This window comes from Rhinopithecus roxellana, chromosome 8, assembly GCF_007565055.1.
Source record: "Rhinopithecus roxellana isolate Shanxi Qingling chromosome 8, ASM756505v1, whole genome shotgun sequence".
Taxonomy (NCBI): Eukaryota; Metazoa; Chordata; class Mammalia; order Primates; family Cercopithecidae; genus Rhinopithecus; species Rhinopithecus roxellana.
Genome location: NC_044556.1, coordinates 59336650 through 59355467, shown reverse-complemented (window position 1 = coordinate 59355467; position 18818 = coordinate 59336650).

Genomic DNA, 18818 nt, shown 5'->3' with positions numbered 1-18818 from the left:
GCTAGATAAATATGTGCTTGAATAATTGAGAACTTAAATTTGTCCCAGTTTTAAACATCTTCAGTGTTTAAATTTGTATCATCTTTTCACTGAGAAAACTTTCTCAGTTATATCTCAGTAAAGCACAGTGATTTCAAATTGTGTTAAAAAGGATCATTTTAATTTTGTAAGCTCAGAAGAAGTATAAGTGATTCAACAAAGAGCATTTTCAATGTTTTTTATGGTAGAAATTAATACTCTTTTTAGAGTATTATTTTAAGGATGATATACATAAAACTAATGCACTTTAAAAAGTAGCTTTTATAAACATATCTAATTTTATAAAAGTAAATTAAATATGGAAAGTTTTTGCTAACTACTGATTCAGAACTAACAAGTTATTTTTTCTCTTTTATAGGTATTATTTGTATAAATGTACATACAGTCAGTGTTAATTCTATTTTTATATGCATATTCCTAGTTCTTTATATATGTTTTGCTTCTAAATAATTCTACATATAGCCAAATATAATATTTTAAAGAATGAAATTAAACATACCTTCAAAGTGTACATATAACACTTAGATGCTGCAAATTCCTAGGTGACCTCACTATACAAGCCACTGCTGTGCCGCTGATACCGTTAATATGGGATATATGCCTAACAGAGATTATTACATCATAAAATTCCGAGGGAGCAGGATATGAAAGAAGAAGTTTCTGTTGCTATTATTTCAAGCTGATTTTTGACTTTCAAGTTAAATGTTTGCAAAAACTCACTTCATGCCTTTTGTTGAAATTTTCTGGGGGAGAGAAGCAGGCTCAGTATATAGAAGCTTAGAGCTGCTTTCTGTTCCACAAAGGTGTGAGGATTTGGATACACCTATGGGGCCTACAGCTCCTTTGGGATATGACTTAAATAGGATCCCATCACTTTAAATACCATCTATACATTGATGACTCTCAAATTTATATCTCCTCCTTGGATATATCTCCTGAATTCCAAAGTCAGTATATCAAACTGTCTACCAGATATCTCCACTTGGAAATTCACATTTCAAACACTAACAAGTTCAAAAATGAACTTATTTTTTGAATGCATGATTTTTGCTTCTAGACTTGTTCTTCTTACAGTCTTCCCACATGATAGTTACAGTAAATCCATCTTTCTAGTTGATCAAACCCCAGACCTCACATCCTCCTTGACTTCTCCCTTCCGCTCACATTCTACATTCACTCTTTGATGAAATCCCGTTGTCCTTTACTTCCAGATTTGGAATCCAGTCACTCTTCACCAACTCCAGGGCTCCCCTCTTCTCATCCTGGATTGTGTGAGCCTTCTGGTTGGTTCCCCTCCACGATTCTCCCCCAACCCAAGCCATACACTATTCTCACACAACAAGCAGGTTGATGTCAAAAAACTAAATAAAGGTAAGTAAGATCATACTGCTCCTCCACTTGAAACCCTCCAGTAGCACTCTTCACACCAAGTAAAGTCAAGTCCGTATGTCTGTCTAGGATTCTCTCAAGACCCACCTCTCTGCTCCTCTGATTGCACTTCCCACTGGTCTCCCTCTGGTCTCTTGCACCAGCCAGCCCTCCTCTCCTTCTCGGATTGTACCAAGCACATTTTTTTCCCTCTGGGCCTCATGGCCTTTCATTGGCTTCCTCCATATGGCCATCCTTTCATCTCCTTCAAGACTTTGCTCAAACATGACCTTCTCTGAGAGGCCCTTCTCTCTATTCCTCTTCTCTGATTCACTTTTCTCTGTGGCACTTACCACAATCTAGTATAATTTAGTTATTTTTGTTTACTGTCTTCCTCCACTTGACTGTAAGTTCCCAAATGCAGGTGTTTCATCTCTTCACTGCTCTATCCCCAGAGACTGCCAGTGTCTGGAATACAGTAGTACTCAATAAATAATTATTGAATGACTAAAGCATTTTCTTAAGCAGGTGGAAAACTGAGACCTGACAACTTCCTTGCTCTCTACTCTTTTGAAAAATATTTTTTAAATTCCCTTTTTAATATACAAAAAGTAAAAATTTCTTCTTTTTGCTGTGCAGTTTTATGCATTTCCTAAATGTATATAAAGCCATGTAACCCCTACCTCAGTCAAGATTACAATTCCATCACCCTCGAAGGAACCCCTCATGCTGTTTCAAGTCTAATTCTTTTCTCACCTGTAAGCCCTGGAAACTCGATCTGCGCTTCATTCTACAATTTTGTCTTTTCCAGAATGCCATATATATGCAACCATACAGGTCTGGCGTCTTTTACTTAGTATAATGCATTTGAGATTCTCCTATGTTGTTACATATATCAATCATTCATTCTGTTTTATTGTTAAGCAATATTCCAGCATATGGATATACCAGTTGGAATTTTAGATATTTCCAGGAGACCATGAATAAAAGGAATATGCTGTCAAGTTGTATATCACAAAAACAATTCTTCACAAAAACACATACACTTTTGCAGAGATTATAGAATTAAATTTGTTTGTTTTATACTTAAGTATGGAAAAAGATCTGAAGAAAATACATTAAACTTGTTAATAATGATTGTCACTAATTAGTAACAACTTTTCCTTTTTCTGTTCTTATTTGTCTGATTTGACATACGCTCTTTACAATAGAAAAACTTTAAAAAGATTATACATTTATATAGAATTTAAAATATCCAGTGGATATGATTTTGGGAAATAAAAATTCCTCTTATTTCTGTTTGATTTAAGTCATAACAGATAGTTACACTTCTATTGGGGGATGAGAAAAACATCAGTTTCAGCAAAAAGTTTACTTAATGCAAAGGAGGAAAATAGATGCTAATTTTAAGGTTATAATTGACAGTTATATCAGTAACAATTTTATACCTGCAATCAAGAAGTCTGCTGCCTCTTTAAGAAATGAGGGTCTCCAAACAGTTTATGAAGTAATAGATCATATATAAATAGGTTGTTTGCTCTCGGTACAGATGCCATCATTACTAACTACTTTCAGGCTCTTTGAGAGCTAAATAATTCCGTAATGCATCATTGAACATTTAGTTGCTTCATAGCAGATGGTTTCAGGGGTCCATCTGCTCACAGCAATGTTTTCAACAAGCCCCCTTCACCTTCACCAAAAGGTTCTTAAGTATTAGAATATTCATTCTCCAGTACAGGTGCATTTCCTTGGCTCCCTTTATTAGGGAAAGGGGCCACTGTCTTTTGCTACCCCAGAAAGGAGCTGTTGGCCTGTGTAAGTATAAGAAGGTTTACCACAGGTATCAGGGAATGTAAAGGAAGAGTTGCTTGATTTCAAGAATTTGTAAACTTATTCGTGTGTCTGTGTGTGTGTGTGTGTGTGTGTGTGTGTGTGTGTGTGTGTGTGATTGCTTTTCTTGACTGACTAGATTAAAAATGAGATATTAGGCAGTCATTTGTTCTTTTACTTCTGCCCCTGATATGTGCAGAAGCAGTGTCAGCTTCTTTAGGGTTTGCTAGGAAAAAATAATACATTCTCTCTACCTTTGAGGACATGGGGAAGTCCCTCAGGCAAGGTCGTGATGAACACACGAAATACATGAAGGAGCTCCAACCCAAACAATATGGATAGGAGCAGACTGAATACAACATCTGAATGCTGAGGGGATCTAGGAATAAGTGTTATGGGGACACAGCTAGTTTTATCCTAGAAATCCCAGATGCCCCATTACCTATGTGATCACTGAAATTTGCAGTCAGACTGCTGGAGAAACAGAATAGTGGCATGCAATGAATAAGACATGGGCGGCAGCTGCTCTCTAAATATGTAGAGTTTTCTTTTCCAAATTGGAAAATAGTAAGGAAAGATAAAGTTGGAGAAGAAGAAGCACAGAACATTCAGAGGAGGACTTTTCACAGATCACAAGAAACTAACAGCCAATTTACTTGTATTGCGTTATGGATACCTCGACCCAAATATGTCGAATGTGTGGATTCAACACTGTGAACTGTGTAAACCCCTTTCAGGTACTGAATAATTAGAAATGTCACTTTATCACCAATTTCTCAGCAAAGGGAATAGTGAAGAGACTGCTGTTTGAGAGAACAGTATAAACGCCGATGATTGCTCCTCTCCGTGGCTGCAGAGCGTACACGGAAGAGATTATACTGTTCTCTGTTCAAGTGGCTGTATTTTAATTTGCCTTTCTAAAAGGAATAAATGGATTCAGATTAGGATATTGAAGAAAATTACTGTAGCTTTTAGAGTCATATTTCAGAGAGCTGTTTGAAGGCAATTTAATTATCTATTATCTTCTCTTAATACAAAAAAAGGAAAAAATGAGAATCTCTGGCTTACTGGAATGAAACGCACTAGCTCTGCAATTGTCATTGGTGGTGGCTCTAACCTTATATTAGTCCATTCATTTTTAATAGGCATTTATTAAATACCTACCAGTTGCACAGAATTGAACAAGGGTTATAATAGAGACCCTACTTACAACCTTAAGGATCTTCCTAGATTCTAGGCTTCAACACCTTTGCTAAATGGTTTGTGTCAAAGGTGAATGATTTATTACTTACCACAAGTCTGAAGGAGTGGCCTGAGTTAGAAGCTGGAGATGTCAATGTCATCTTGATTATCCTGTCAGGAATATCCACTGAAATTGACTTGACCATCACTCTTACTTTTGCCGTCAAAGCTGAAATACTACTACAGACATGTTTTCTGTGTTTGTGAATGCTTTAGAATTCATTTAATTTAATCCAGTTTTCTTTTTAAGACATCAGTTGAATACTTGTGAATGTTCAGCCCTATTAGTGCTATGAGAAACCTAAATTAAGTAAAAAGCTTGCTCTATGTTCTCAAGTAGTTTATAATCTAGTTAGGGAAAGAAGATGGACATGACACTGTAAGAAACAATTTAAGAAACTGTAGGAAGCATTTAAGGAGTGTACCACTAAACATTGAGGACATGATAACCAGAGAAAAAGGAACAGAGAGAGGGGTCAGTGAGAAAGCCATTCATCTTCTTGTACATCATGGACTCAGTCAAACATTTGACTTTTTAGAGAAACAAGAGGAGACAAAGAGGCTTGAGTTTACTTTAGGGAATTTTAAAGGTGAAAGTGGCTAAAGGGCTGTGTATTTGGACAAAGCACAGCCTGAGTGAAGACACAAATGGAGTGGAATTAAGGAATAGTTGGGCATGGAGTTGGTGGGCACCTAGCTGAGGCTAAAGAGCTGTTTCGAAGAGGGGAGAAAGGAAAGTGGCTTGAAACCTACTTAAGATCTGCTCTCTTAGATAAGTTGGAACCTGAGGTTGGTCAGCATCTAGGGAGACGTGCACATGGAAGCTGAACTGTATTGGATCCATGTCATGTGCAACTGAACATAGCGCAACTGAACATAGCACAGCTGTTGGTACATTCAAGACTGGCTGAGATACAGACCTACTGAGTTGCAACCAGAGCTCTAGAAGCTCTAGAAGCTCTGATTATAATGAGCATTTATTACATCATCATATAGCTTAAATGAAGATCACCAACTGATTACGATCTGACATTATACATCAGAAAATTGACTTGGTGTTTGAAGATGCAAATATTACTTCAAACCTGAAAGAAGGACAACTTCTTATTAGAAAGCATTTTAATGAAAAGGATCATCAGAATGAGCAGAAGTATTTCAGAGCAGAGGAGGTCCTTGCAGTTTTCAAATCAGAGAATAAAGATACCAGCAGGTCGGGCATGGTGGCTCAGGCCTGTAATACTAGCACTTCAGGAGGTTGAGGTGGGTGGATCACCCGACGTCAGGAATTTGATACCAGCCTGGCCAACATGGTGAAACTCCGTCTCTATTAAAGATACAAAAATTAGCCGGGTGTTGTGGCGCATGCCTGTACTCCCAGCTACTCGAGAGGCTGAGGCAGGAGAATTGCTTGGACCTGGGAGGCGGAGGTTTCAGTGAGCCGAGATTGCACCACTGCACTCCAGTCTAGGTGACAGAGGGGACTCCGTCTCAAAAAAAAAAAAAAAAAAAAAAAAAAAAAAAAAATATATATATATATATATATATATATATATATAGCAGTAAACTAATTCAATTCTTTAAAAAGGTTTGAATTCACTGAAAACAAGTTATAATTAGAAGAGTCATTGATTCCTAAGTGTGAATTTTGATATGCTCGACATTCATCCAGTGATTTTAAGGGATATTGTGAAGTTGTGTGATCTCAAAAAACCCCAACTTTGAATTGCTTTATCTATCTACTTATCTACCTATTGCCTATAGCACTGTAGGGTAAACAAGCTGGGAAGGTCATGTCAGGAAACAATGCCAAAGCAATGCTTTTTTTTTTTTTTTTTTTTTTTTTTTTTTGCAAGCAATGTGGCACTGTTTTCACATAAAATCTTGCAGGAACCTATTATAACCATTAAAATCGAAGAAGCTTTTGCTGAAGCAAAGGAGAGCTCAACTTCCAGGCAGTTGATGCCTTGCCCTTGCATCTGCCCAGGAGCCCTAGTGCCAATCACTAAACTGTTCTTTTTCTTTTTTTATTTTTTCTGTGTATTTTTTATGTCACTCTTTTTAAATTATTTTAATGACAAATTAGACTTGTATGTATTTATTGTGTACAACAAGACGTTTTGTGTATACATTGTGGAATATCTAAATCAAGCTAACATATGCATTACCCCACATACATATTTTTTTTGTGTGTGGTGAGAACCCTTAAAATCTACTCTCTTAGCAATTTTTAAATATACGATATATTGTTAATTATAGTCACCATGTTGTACTCTAGATCTCTTGAGTTTGTTCCTCGTGTCTAACTTGAAGCTTTGTACCCTTTGACCAACATCACCCCCACCACCACCCACAGCCTCTGATAACCAATATTCTACTCTCTACTTGTTAGTTGGATTTTTTTAGATGACATATATAAGTGAGATCATGTGGTATTTGTCTTTCTGTTCCCACTCAGTAAGCTCCTATATGGCACCAGTTTCTCATTTGCAATCAATTTCTTTAATGTGCAGAGGAAAATGGCACAGTGTCACATTTGGATATTTACCAACTTCTATCTTTCGATGTAAGCATATCTGTATTTTCTCTTTACTTACCTGTGCAATAAATGAATGTCTTGCAAGCATCTCTAATAAAATATTCTGTTGTATACTATCCTTAGCATACAGTCTATTTGCATAGTAATCAGGAGATAATATGTCAAAAGAACTTTTATTTTTATTTTTTGAGACAGAGTCTTGCTCTGTCGCCCAGGCTGGAGTGCAGCGGCGCGATCTCGGCGCACTGCAAGCTCCGCCTCTCGAGTTCACGCCATTATCCTGCCTCAGCCTCCGGAGTAGCTGGGACTAGAGGCACCCGCCAGCCACCACGCCCGGCTAATTTTTCGTATTTTTAGTAGAGATGGGGTTTCACCGTGTTAGCCAGGATGGTCTAGATCTCCTAACCTTGTGATCTGCCAGCTTCAGCCTCCCTAAGTGCTGGGATTACAGGCGTGAGCCACCGCGCCCGGCCAACTTTGTTTTAAATACTCTATTTTCTTTTTCTTTTTCTTTTGTTTAGGCAGGGTCTTACTCTATCGCCCATGCTGGATGGAGTGCAGTGGCACGGTCTCTGCTCATTGCAGCCTGAACTTCCTGGGCTTAAGTGATCCTACCTCCTCAACTTCCCAAGTAACTGCAAATACAAGCAGGCACCTAGCTAATTTTCTTTTTCGGTAGTACAAAGTTTCGGCATGTTGCCCAGGATGGTCTCAAACTGCTGGGCTCAAGTGATTCTCCCCACCCGGCCTCCCAAAATGCTGGGATTACAGGTGTTAGCCATCGCGTCTGGCCTGTTTTAAGCACTCTACATAATATATTTCATTCACAGATTTGTGTATAATGACCCAGACATTTGAATTGCTGGGCTAAATTGAAAAAAAAAAAAAAAAAACTTGAAAAACATTATTTTTCTTGTAATTGTAAGTAGAGACAGAAACTATTTAAATAAAGGCCATTATCGTTAAATCTTATTATAACGCAGGTGTATTTGGCTTCCTAGGGCTGTTGTAACACAAACTGAGTTGCTTAAACAATAGAAATGTATTTTCTTACAGTATGGAAGGCTAGAAGTTCGAGGTCAAGGCCCTCAGCCTTGATTCCTTCTGAGGGCTGGGAGGGAAAGTTTGTTCCATGTCTCTCCCCTGGCTTCTAGTGGTTTGCTGGCAATCTTTGGCATTCATTGACTTATAGAAGCATTACCCTGATCTTTACCTTCATCTTCACATATGGTGTTTTCCTCTTTGCATATGCGTTGCTGTGATCAAATTTCCCTTTTTAAATAAGGACACCAGTCATATTAGGTTATATCCCATCCTAATAATCTCATTTTAACTTGGCTACATCTGCAAAGACCCTGCTTCCAAATAAGGTCACATTCACAGGTACTTGAGTTTAGTACTTTAACATCTTGTGTTGGGGACAAAATTCAACTTGTAAGACCAAGTGTTATCTTATTTGCTGTTCTTTTTAAGAATCACTATATGTGTGTCTCTCTCTGCCGAAGAGGCAAAGGCAGGTATACAGGGTTGTATCTGGTGCAACTTCCAGTGCCTGGAAACTGTGGTAATTGTGGGCACAGTTAGAGATACCTGTATGTTTCTAGACCGAGAAGCACCCTTTCAAAAAAAAAAAAAAACTTTAAGGAACAATATAATTGGCCAGGATGCAAGCTAATATTAGTGATTCAATAAAAACAAAATACTTTCAGGGACTTTGTGGATGTCCACGTAAATTCTACCAAATCTCATGGGCCATTTACATCTACAATTATGGTACAGCATAAAGGTTATTATTTGTTGTAAAATCTCTATCACTTAAATGGAAAACTTAATCAGTCAATAGTGTTAGGGGTTTTCTACTGCTGACGTTTTGTCTGTTCAGATACCATGGAGGATAGTTGTCTTCTCTTTTGCCAACATTTGTACTCCTGTCTGATTGCCCTGCCCCAGCCTTGGATCCATTTATTACTGAGAGTTGGCCATGAGTTTAACATTGGGGATACAATGATAAGTAAGATAAAACTCAATGACTTTATCTTAATCATCTTTTAACCTGCCTGTCCCTGTCTTAAAAAGGTACAAACAGGTAAATAGATGATTAAGTTGATGTAGTTGAGTTTTACATAGACTGCCGGCCTAACTGGAGAGTATCAACACATTACTGGACCACAGAGTACTTAATACTTTATTAAACACTTAATAAATACTTTCCATGAGCACAGCACCATGTGACTGAGGTGGTATAAAGAGGCATAATTTATTATGCTGGACTCAAGCCACATATGGACTTGTGAAGTAAAAATTCCATGGGATAAGACATTATCCCTTATTGAATAATTAGGTCACGATAGGCAAGGTTTTTGATGTCTCTGAGCCTTCGTTCATTCCTCATTTGTCTAATGGGTATGATCTTGCTTTCCTCATCCCATTGTGAGGATGATGTGACATAGCATTCCTCAGTGCCTACCTAGGAGCCTGCTAGATTGCAAGTACTCAAAAGTGTTTTAGTTTCATTAGGGAAATGAGACAAGTCCATATAGAAAGATAATGGCTAGCTGGAGGTAGGGTGTATTTGAATAAAAATGAGTGATCTTTAATTGCTATAGGATGCAGAGGAGGGAGATCACTAGGGTTTCAGTGATAAGTGGTGACCACCCAGAAGATCTGTATAGCTAGCTAGAAAGAAGACAGAACAGCAATGCTTACTTATCTAGAACATCCAATTAACAAGGATGCCCCATAGCAACTTACTATGTTAGCTAACAGACAATGAGTTATGAAGCATTTATAGAAATGAACCCTAGAATGTGAGAATTTAAAATTCTTATTAAAAAGGTAGGCTATGTATTGCCACATAGAATTTTAATTGTTTGTCACAAAATGAAGCAAAGAGGAACCCTTGGAACCAAGGTAAACCTACTGTCCTGAAAATCTGTCTTTTAACCAACCCCAAATCTGTGAATTAGTTTTAATTTCAGAACTATCTAGCTTTAGCTTTGTTGAGCATAAGATTTCTCCAAACAGTTATCTCCAAAACAATACAAATTTGTATTTCCCAAGCCATGAAACATGTGGAATGTAAACTACTCCATAAATATTTTATGCGATCAAAACCAATATCAAGTTTGTTCACCAGCAAGTTTACTACCAGTAGAGTTTCCACTCCTTTTTTTCTCCAGGATATGCTGCTTGAAAGGCAGCACAGCCTCCAGCCCCCAAAGAAAGGAGTCATTCCTGGCCAAGCGTGGACGCTCACACCTGTAATCCCAGCACTTTGGGGCGCCGAGGTGGGCATATCATGAGGTCAGGAGATCGAGACCATCCTGGCCAACATGCTGAAACCCCATCTCTACTAAAGATACAAAAATTAGCTGGGTGTGGTGGCATGCACCTATAGTCCCAGCTACTAGGGAGGCTGAGGCAGAAGAATCGCTTGAACCTGGGAGGCAGAGGTTGCAGTGAGCTGAGATCATGCCACTGCACTCCAGCCTGGTGACAGAGCAAGATTCTGTCTCAAAAAAAAAAAAAGAAAAGAAAAAGAAAGGAAGGAGTCATTCCTTGTCTTTGTAGAGCTTAAGACTACATGTGGAGAGCTGGTGACCTGATACAAAATATTTCTGCCTTCAAGGTGTGGGCTAAGGAAATGTAAAAATAATAATAATAATAATAATTTATATTGTGAGACACTAATTTCAATCTCCATTCTGAGCCTCCATTCTGAGGTTTTGTAACTTTGTGCAGCTGCCCTTACAGACACAAAACCAAATTAATAGTTTTTTAAAAATAGCCAGATAATCATCCCAACATATACTTACTTAAACTATTCAGGTAATTATCACATTTCTACTCATTTTATTGCTGTTGCAGTGGTGGTAGTAGAGGTAACTTTTATGATCTAGTTTGCTGATAATATAGGAAAAAGAAAATTACAGATTGAAGGTAACAGGTTTTCACAGTCGGTGCAAATACCTAAGTAATTTCTGTTAAAAACCATCACTTTGGTCTCAATTACTAATGCAGTCACAAACTGTGAGGACTTGATCTTAAAATCAGGTTCAGGCAACTCTTTGTAGATAGTTTTATTTGTGCTCTATATAAGGAGATTTAATTATCTTTATGCTTCATTGATAATTTTGTACTTCTTTCAAATAAATTCACTGAGAATTTGAAGGTTATTAGTGAAAAACTATGCCCTCTAAATAAAAAGCGTTACTACCAACAAACGACTGACCTACATTCACAAGATGACTAAATTACTGTGATTAAATCTGAGGCAATTTAATCATTTTCTTACAATAGGAAACTGAGCTTCTTCCCACATTTATTTATGGGTACTAGCTGCTCATTTTAGCTTTTGGCTCAGTTTTACTCTCTAAAATTAGCAGTGTTTGTTGTTTTAAAATAAGAAACAAGAAAGATATGCACAGCTGAATTAAAATAGTTTCCTCGTTGAGAACAGCTTGATTCAGTCAGATGGGTACATTTCAAAGTACAAAAGCAGAAATCCGGAACTGACATTGATGTAGGGTGGTGACGTTTCCATATTTGGAATATTTTATTTGGGGATGTAGAGTCACTTGGTTTCTACAATGAAGCTTTGGGTCACTCTAACTTTTTTCAGAGGCACGGTAAAATGAACCCACCTCTGGATGTCAGAGTAGGATTTCGCTCACAAAACCTTCTCCCTCGTCGCTGTTCCATTTCGTTTATATATAGTGAATGTCCAATAAGCTCTGACTGATGCCGCTTTCCTTCTTAACATTTCCAGTCTCCCAACATTATTTCAGATGGAATAAGAGTCATTTTCTTTTCAGTCTGCAGTGCCCCTGGTGCCAGACCAGCTGGAAAGGGTGACACGGCTGAGAAGGCTGCTAATCTCGATGGCCCTTGGGTCTTTCCTCTAAAAGACACAGCAAGCAAACATGCCAAGTGGTATATATAAAAGGGTGGGATGTCATTGCTGCACAAAAGCACTCATGGTGTTGCGTGTCCACCACTAGGATTTTTTGAGATCATGTACAAGTTGAAAAAGCACCAATGGCAAGAACAGTTGCCACTCTGAATCACAATTCCTTTTCTACAGTACTATGGGAGAAGGGCTAATAACGCTTTCAATTCTTGTCTGCCAATGCTTGCAGACAGAGGTCTAAGATGGAACAATACAAAAGGTTTCATCTTAATTATTGCCTAACTATAGAGACAGGCAAGTTCAGGAACAGGAAAAAGTCACTTTGGAAAAGATGTAAGACCAGCTTTCTTTCCAAAAGCTGCGACAAAAATGAATTATCTTCTTGATGAGAAATACAATCCTTAATTAGGCAAAGTAAATAGAAAGCTTGTACTTGATCTAGTAACACCAAGTTGCTCTGAAATTCTCTGGATACCGCTGATCTTCAGAAGTGTCATCTTTGTTTTAATGACTGTTTCTATGAAATTAGGCAGCTTTCATTTTTAAAAGGATGAAAACGAACAGCTATATTCTTAAAAATTAATTAAATAGCTGTTGTAGTAGCTTAGTTGTTCTAGGAGCTGCACCAGATCTTGTTTCAAATGGAACAAAAATAGATAAATTCTGACTTCTTCACCAAATAAAGTATATAAATAATGTTGTCTTGGCAGTGTCACTTTTTTCCCCCAAAAATCACCTGTAATAAAATGTAAAAATTTTCATCTAAGTGACACCTATCGTACTAAAAAATATATAAGATTCTCTATTTTTGCCTTCCTAGTATATTCACAAATTACCAAAAATGAGATATTTTAAATGAACTTAAGACAAAAAATTATAGTTTATAAGGATAATAAATTAAACTTGGTTTGAGATTATAAACTTTAAAGGACTAATATTGACTTTACAAGATATTTATTTTCCAAAATTATCATTAAAAAATTAATAAAAATTTTAATCATTCAAAATGTTTTTTAAATTAAAAAGTGTTTCTTTCTTGGAGAATTATATGATCATACCCAGAATTTCTGAGTACTTTGACAAGAGGAGCATGCTAAATTTTATTCTTACCATAGCTAGTTGAAATTTTTTATTATTATATTGAGATCATTAAATTATTATTTTGTAATGATATAATGAGATATTGTAGGACAGAATTACCAATCTCGTAAAACCATTTCCATTTCAACTGGAAATAACATAATTTTGATTTTAAGAAGATTTTAAAAATACAATTAATTTTTTACTGTGCTTTATGCTTATTTTCAGGGTGGAATTTCTAATGAGAAGAGGACTATAATTTTAATTGAACTACTATTTCAGTTGCTTCAAATATTCAATACGTTTGCTTTAAGAAAGAAAAATTATTTAGGGTTTTAGACTAAAAGGGTTGAAGTGCTCTTTTTCTCTTGAATGAATATATTTAAAGTTTCCCATCTTTGTAGTAGTAAAGATATGATTTATCGCCAAGAAACAAACCATGGAAGCCAATATTGGGGGTGGCAGAGAGAGAGGTGGAGGACTGAGGGAGCTCTGTTTTCATTTCTTTTTATTGCTTGTGGAATGCTGTTCACCTTTAGCAGCCATCACTCTAGGTCTTAAATAGTTTGGCCCAACAGCATTTGAAACCCTGTAACCTCAATTTTTAAGTGGTGTGCTTTCCTGGCCTAGTTGGGCTGTGACATTATTTCCTCTGCCTTCTGAGTTAAGAAAATTACTTTTAGCAGGTCATAGTAAAGGCAGGATTATTACCTAATTGGAAGAAGCATGTTCCATTTTTCAGGAACCAGACAGTATTACTGGGGTATTGTGTGTATGTGTTTTCTTTCTTTTTCCACCATTTACACAAGTGCCCTGTGTTCCTTTTGGATAAAGACAAGACTTCTCAGCACCCATATCGCCTCCAATTTAATGAAGTTGTTAAAGTAGCAAGACTGACAGGTTAATTATCCTTTATAAAAGGGGGACAAATTGAACTGTGTCTTTCCATCATTTTTTGATATATCAAGAAGCTCCGGAGGTGCCCAGACGCGGCTCTGGTGAATAGAACAGCTAATCCACTCTGCAATTCTTCGCTGACCCCGCTCTCCCCACCGGGGCCTCACTATATTGCAGTTGGTTTTTGTTTCACATTCAACAGATTCCACTTTATTATAAATTCAGAAGGATTTTTTTCTCCCTCTCTCCATATGTTGGCTGACAGCTCCCCTGAAATAACTGATGGCTAAATTTAAACTCTGATGAAAATTAGCCCAAGTGTTAAATGCAAACAGGAGCTGCTTGGAAGAGAAAAGAGTTATCATGGTAGATGCCAAACAGTGGAAAATGTGTGTAAATTAATGGAGCCTTGCTGATGACAAGCCGTCAGGCAGTTTGATGGCTCTTGCTAGTGCTTTAGTCCCACTGAAGTTGGCCAGAGGGCAGAATGGACAAGTTCTGCTTTTCAAAAAGACCGCGGGAAGCTTGACAGTAACGCTAACTAGATCATCGAAAGTTCATGGTCAAATAAGAGAATTTTTTTTTTTTTTTTTTTTTTTTTTTGCAGAGCTTTGCACTAACCAGAGTTTGCAGACAGCAGAGCCATGAATGAGATATCAAATTGCAAGTGCAGCAAAATGATCAAAAGAAGAGAAGGAAATCAGTGAGACATGATTTAAAAATCAAACAGACAAATTTGCCACTGCTTTTAAAGTTAATATTGAGAATCTGGTTCTTAATAATTAAAAATAAGCATTTGACTTGAAATATTTTCCACTTAGAAAGTAACACTTCGCTGGCCCTAGGAATTTTTCACAGAAATTACGTTTGCACTTCTCGTATGTTTTAGATTAAAATATGTAATTTTAGTGAAACTCATTGAAAGGAAATGGAAAACAAATCAAATATAGCTGTTTCCTATTGTGATGTATATGTGACAGTCATAAGAATCTAAGAAAAGAGTTCAACCATTCATTCAGTCATTCATTCATTTTTTCTCCATGAATGAGGCAGTCGTCTGCTTCTCTAAAATTATAACATTAATAATGTGCTATTATAACTTAATATTAGTAGGATAAAATGAATAGGGCATTGAATCATGAAAAAGCAAAACTGCTTTCAGTCTAGGCTCAATCTCCTAACAGTCCCACGATCTTGAACAAGTGAGAATCAGTTTATTCATTTGTACAATGGGAGTAATAGTTATAAGATCAAGTGGGATGCTGAAGGTGAAAACTAACCTTTACCAAATTAGCTAAAGGAAGCTTGCAAAACCAAAGGCAAACTTCCAGACACTGAAGAAGGCTCCTGAGCATGGGACAGTGGAAAGAATGTGTGATATCGAGTGACGAAAGTTGTGTCACTCTAATCTCTGCTGCTGCTAAACTGCATTTTCTTGCTCAATAACAAAAAGGGATATTTATATTTTTTTCAGGATTATTGTGAGCATCGAGTGTGATAATGTCCGTGAATACGCCTTCTGTGTAAGCTGTCATGCTCTATGTAACTATTAGTTCTTATTGTGTTGCTTCCCCTTCCTTCACCTGTGTAAATCCTGCCCATCAAACGAAGGCAGACCTCAAAGCACACCTTTCTCACCTCCCGGTACTCCAGCCTCCTTCCTTTGGTGTGCTTTTCTTCAGCAGGTTTTAGCAGCTTGGGAATAAAAGTACAGAATTTTTAAAATTGAAGTTTTGAAGACTCAGCACATCAGAAAGACAATGAAGTGTGGCAAGTACAAATTTGAGTTCCCAAAGCTGCTATGTGACAAGGTATGTATTTTTTCCTATGACTAAATTCAGGTGGTATCTTGAGCCCTCTATTTGTTTTTCATGGTAGGAAACTTAATCTGATAATTCCAGGTAAACTTGATCAAATTCAGTCATAGGTCAGTCATATTAGCACCAAACTTAGGCAGATTCAGGATTCTTTGGTACTCCTCTCTCTGGCTCCCAGGGATTTCACAGTGTCATGGCAGTTCTCCAGTGGCAGTACCTGGTCAACAGTTGGGCTCTTCTGCCCGTGGTGGTTGTACTCCACTGAGATGTAACTCTTGGCATCCATTTTTCAGGTGTGTCATCTTCATAAGACTTCTGTTGAGAGATCATAACTGGTCTCCACAGGCTGGCCTATACTGTTTCTTCTTTTGCAGTTTCTCTGCAGACTGGTTGCAAATGCCTCTGCTGGTCTACCAGTTAGCTCAGCTACCTTTCACAGCTCCTTCTGGGACTGATAAGATCATACAGAGTATTAAATGCTCTTTTTGCTATTCTGGAGTTGCTAGAGATTCCACCCTCTCACTGCTCCCTAGAAATCCTCCACCCACCACTATTCTCCTGGTCCCCATGCCATCCTGGATGCTGGGCACCTCTGCAAGGCTTGCTCCATCCCAGAACTCTAGATGGAAATTTGGCGCTTATCCTGTGCCTTCAGATTCTGAATATTTGCAGAGTTATCCCTGCCACTCCCAGGACATGCTGACATTTCCTTCTTTTCTCTTTTCCTACTCTCCTTCTCTCTGCTCTGCAACTGGATTTTTTTTTTTTTTTTTTTTTTTTGGAATGGGGAGCAAGGGGATTAGTGAGAAAACAAATTCTGAAACATCACATATATTTTCCAGTCTTTTTTTTTTTTTTGACAGAGGTTCACTGTTGATGCCCAGGCTGGAGTGCAATGGCATGATCTCAGCTCACTACAACCTCCGCCTCTCAGGTTTAAGTGATTCTCCTGCCTCAGCCTCCCGAGTAGCTGGGATTACAGCCAACTGCCACCACACCCGGCTATTTTTTGTATTTTTTTTTTTTTTTTTTTTTTTTTTTGTAAAGACAGGCTTTCTCCAAGTTGGTCCGGCTGCTCTTGAACTCCTGACCTCAGGTGATCCGCCCGCCTCAGCTTCCCAAAGTGCTGGGAATGCAGGCGTGAGCCACCGCGACTGGCTTTTCCAGTCTTTTTAATCTGATACATGGATTGAGGTTTTTGATGGAAAAAGATATGAATTGGTGTCTTCATCCATCAACACTTTCTAATGTAATGGTTGAACACTTGTCTGGCTGCTCAAACTGGAGAAGGTCACAGGCAAGCCCATTAATTAAATACTTGAAGTTTTGGTGTTTCTGTATATGCAGTAGGCAAGAGGGCAAGGCCAAAGGTGAGACAGCAGTTGAATAAAGGAGGAGGAGAACTTGGTTACAGAGAGGAAGAGGTAAAGACAAATTGCGGGGAGATGGAGTTATTGAGATATGGAGCTCTCTGTAAGAGTCATGTAGACTAAATGGAGTAAGGGAGGAAGAACACCAAATGGATTAGAGGTTGTACTGAGAGAGTGGTGAGTTTTCATTAGTATTTCTAAGATTGAATCATTCTGAGTATTTCATGCAAAGTAGATTCCTGAAATGGAGGCCAAGGAATTGAGAAGACCAAAAATATGAAATTTGAATGTTAGAAAATATGTAATCCTCTGGATTCTGAGCTTGCCTTATTCATTACCAAACTCTTACAGCACCAGTTCTATTCACCACATACTTCTGAAACTTAATTCTTGTGTAGTTAGTGGCATTTCATGTGAGTTAGGGAGTGAGAGAGTCCTATTCCTTGGGGATAAAAACCATGCCTCTTCTCCTTCAGAGAACAGAATAAGGGATAGATGTTGCCAGGGAGAAAAGAAAAAGGCTACAAATATTGCATTCCAAGATGCAACAGGAAACATTGTATTTGGATAATGCACTACTTTAAGGTATTTATTTTCCTCCTGTATTAACAAATTTAGAAGGTTCACTCTACTACCATCCTTATTTTACTACCTGCATTTCCAAAATGCCTCACCTCCCAATACAGCTGAAATGTATTCATGTTTGCCATTGATTTAATCAAAGTTTACTGCTTGCCAAATCATGTGATATATTCTAGAACTTGAGAAAAGTATTTTGAATTAATGGGTTTGTCTGATTATATGTCCATTTCTCAGTTCAAATGGAGTTAACAAAATTAAGACCTGATTAAAGAAAAAACACATTATTAGCCATGTTACTTATGTGGTTAGCTACCTGTCGGGAAATATTATGGAGAGAATCTATTGTACAAAGTGAGCTCTACTTAAGACAATTTTTGTATGTGTGAAATATTTGCCGTCTTTTATTGTACTCGGCAATTTGCAAGCAGGTTTGTGGGATCTGATCACCTCTCATATTGGGAGAATTACAAAGCCATTTGTTTTTATGTAATGAATTGGTGGATGAGCAAGCCTAAAACATATGTCCACATATGTCCATTCTTTCATTCAGATGCTCTCAAAACAAGAGGCTCTTGATTATGTCAAGGGTATTTACTCATTCTGCAAAATGGCCAGAAATCCAAATGTTTATTTCTTTTCTTAAAGTGCTTATCTTCACTTCGGAGTCCCACCTGGGATTAGAAGAGCCAAACATACTAATATCCGATGTATTCTACATCCAAGGAGGAATCCGAAGGCCTGGGAGGCAGGAGGGCTATGGGAACTCCGGTCAGCAATTCCCACAGCTGGGCCAGGTGCCGGGAAGGCCCCGCGAGCCGGGCGGGAGTGATGGAAAGCCCTTGACATCTGATGGCCCTGCCAGTGGCCTCTGCCAAGAGAACAGGGAGGGGTGCTCGTCCTCGGCGGACCCATCTCCACATCACAGCTAGCACTAATTGGTCCTCTCTCTGGCTGTCACGGCGGGGAGGCCGGAGATTGGCACTCGTCTGTGCCGCCCTGCCCGGGCCGAGCGCGCCCAGGGCCTGGGGTCCCGCCGGCCGCCGGCACACGGAGAGGTCGCGGGGTGGAGCCGAGCCGCGGCTGACTCAGCGCGCTCCGGGGCGGCAAGTGATGGTGAGAACGGGGCCCTTCTGTGAGGCTGGCACCCA